The following is a 2,601-nucleotide window of genomic DNA, read 5'->3' as shown; positions in this document are numbered from 1 at the left end:
GGACTTTAGACATGGAACAGAGAATTTCCTAAGAAAACTAATGTAGAGTCACCTATTTTTCAGTAAATACATAAAAAAGAAGAAAAGGTAGCCACTTAATTTAATTACCTTTTCATAAAAAAAGATATTTTAATATCAAAAGTGTCGAAGGGGTATTTTCTGAGACTAAAGGACATGAATCCAAATTAAAGAAATTAGCTTTATGAAACACATTATTTTGTCTTTATTTTACTTATTTCACAAAGAATCACTAGAACCACAACATAAGTGGGTCCATTTGAGAACTGATGGACTTAATGATCTTCGGGGTTGGGGCTATCTCCAACCTTGAGAATCTTAGGTTGATGTAAACCTCCTAAGCTTGATGTGTAGACGGGCAACACTGGGAGATGATTTTCTGTGAGGATATAAACTGTTAATTGAATCAGTCCAGAAAATGGTAGGTCATCATGACCTAAATATTTTTGGTTTGTCTTTTCACTTGAAATTTTTATCTATTTAAGGAAAAGGAGATGATGCATTCTCTATTCACTAAAAAGTTCAAACTCAAAGCTCATTACAAAATAATTTATAAACTGTTTTTTTTTAAGATTTTATTTATTTATTTGACAGAGATCACAAGTAGGCAGAGAAGCAGGCAGAGAAAGAGGGGGAACAAGCTCCCTGCTGAGCAGAGAGCCTGATGTGGGGCTCAATCCCAGGACCCTGGGATCATGACCTGAGCCAAAGGCAGAGGCTTTAACCCACTGAGCCAGCCAGGTGCCCCTATAAACTGTTTGCAATAGGCATCTGCTCCATTGGCTTGAATAAGTTAAGAGATTAGATTCACTGCCTTTCTTATTAATTAAAGAGTTAGAAATGACCATTTGGACTTCTTTTTTTTTTTAAAGACATTTATTCAGCATTATAATTTGACTATTACATTTGGAAATCAACAGCATACTTGCAAAAAAAAAATCTACATTAAAACCCCTTGTTGGAATGCTTTACACTTTTCACAGAACAGAAGTTAAATAACCTGTTATACAATTGGTCACAAAAAAAGTCTTCAAGTTTTTTCCCATACACACAAGTATTGTTGAAAACATATCTTCTTTGTAACAGTGAGGCCCTGTCACCACTGTGCGTGGCTGTGTTCACAAATCTGTTGTAGTGTATAGCTTCACTATCACTTCTCTGGCTCTCCTCTCCTGCTGAACTTTTTTCCTGGCAGTAATTAAAACTTTCTTCCACTGCCATAGCTCTTGATGCTGCTGGAACTGCCAGAGCCACCTTGGTTTCATGGTTTGACAAAGTATTGGCCTCTACCAGCGCCACTGGCCAGAGCTTCTGTCCAGAATTTCTTCCTTATGGGTCCAAAATTTGAAGATTGATTGTGGTAATTGCCAAAATTATAGCTTCCACCACCTCCAGGGTTTCTTCTATCATTACCAAATCTGCTATGGCCATCCCTGATACCACCATATCCACCACTACTTTGACTGCCACCAAAGCCACCTCGCCCCCTGAAGTTTCCTCCATGACCAAAGTTGTCATTCCCACCAAAACGACCTCCACAACCACCACCAAAGTTGCCAGAACCACTTTCATCACTTTACTAGATGAAACCATCTAGAGATGAAACCATCTCTTGCTTAGATAAGGCTTTCACAGTTTTGGCCATTCACAGTATGGTATTTTTAAATGACAATCTTGTCTACAGAGTCATGGTTGTCAAATGTTATAAAAGCAAAGTCTCTCTTCTTGCCACAGCCTTGGTCAGTCATGATTTCAACCACTTCGGTTTCCCATACTGTTCAAAATAATCTCTCAAATGATGTTCTTCAGTGTCTTCTTTAATGCCACCAACACAGATCTTTTTCACAGTTAATTAAGTGGGTATGAGGTCTTTGAGAATCTTCTCTTGAGACAGCCCTCTTTGGTTCCACAGCTCTTCCATCCACCTTATGTGGCCTTGGATTCATGGCTGCATCCATCTCCTCCACAGGGAAATATGTGACAAATGCAAAGCCTCTGGAGCACTTGGTGTTTGGATCGCTCATGATCACACAGTCTGTAAGCATTCCCCATTGCTCAGAATGGTTCCTCAGACTCCCATCGGTTGTTTCAAAGCTCCAACCTCTAATGAAGAGCTTCTGCAGCTGTTCAGGCTCTTCGGGAGACTCTGGCTTAGACATGACTGCAGGAGGAGGAGAGGCTTTAATGATGCATACTTGGCTGGCAGAAAGCGACCATTTGGATTTCTATGAATAGGAATGTATGTGTGTGTATCTTTGTCATGAATATTCAAGTATTGATCAATTTATGATATTGATATAATGTATCTTTTTCCTAACCATGAAATATAAGTGAAACTAGAAAATGTAGAAGAATAAATACTATTTAAAATTCTGTGAAAACATAAGACAACTTCAGAAGAAATAGTTATGCACAACAGCAGTAATAGCATATTTCAGAAGAAATAATTATGCACAACAGCAGTAATAGCATCCTTGAGGCTGTTGCTATAGCATACCTGACTGTTTCAGTTGTGCCAGAGTTCATCTCCTAGAGAGACAGGATAAGAAGTGTTGGGCCAAAGCCTCAAGGATCAATTGAAAT

At 38.6% G+C, this 2,601-nt stretch overlaps 1 pseudogene; it reads right to left on the bottom strand.

Annotated features, from left to right (window-relative positions):
* Positions 1-1,216: 1,216 nt before the first annotated feature.
* On the bottom strand, positions 1,217-2,177 carry LOC111158210 (annotated as a pseudogene).
* Between the last annotated feature and the right edge of the window lie 424 nt (positions 2,178-2,601).

The sequence above is a fragment of the Enhydra lutris genome, unplaced genomic scaffold (assembly GCF_002288905.1).
Source record: "Enhydra lutris kenyoni isolate GAN:26980312 unplaced genomic scaffold, ASM228890v2 scaffoldscaffold4, whole genome shotgun sequence".
NCBI classification, from domain to species: domain Eukaryota; kingdom Metazoa; phylum Chordata; class Mammalia; order Carnivora; family Mustelidae; genus Enhydra; species Enhydra lutris.
This window is presented reverse-complemented; position numbering and strand designations above follow the sequence as displayed.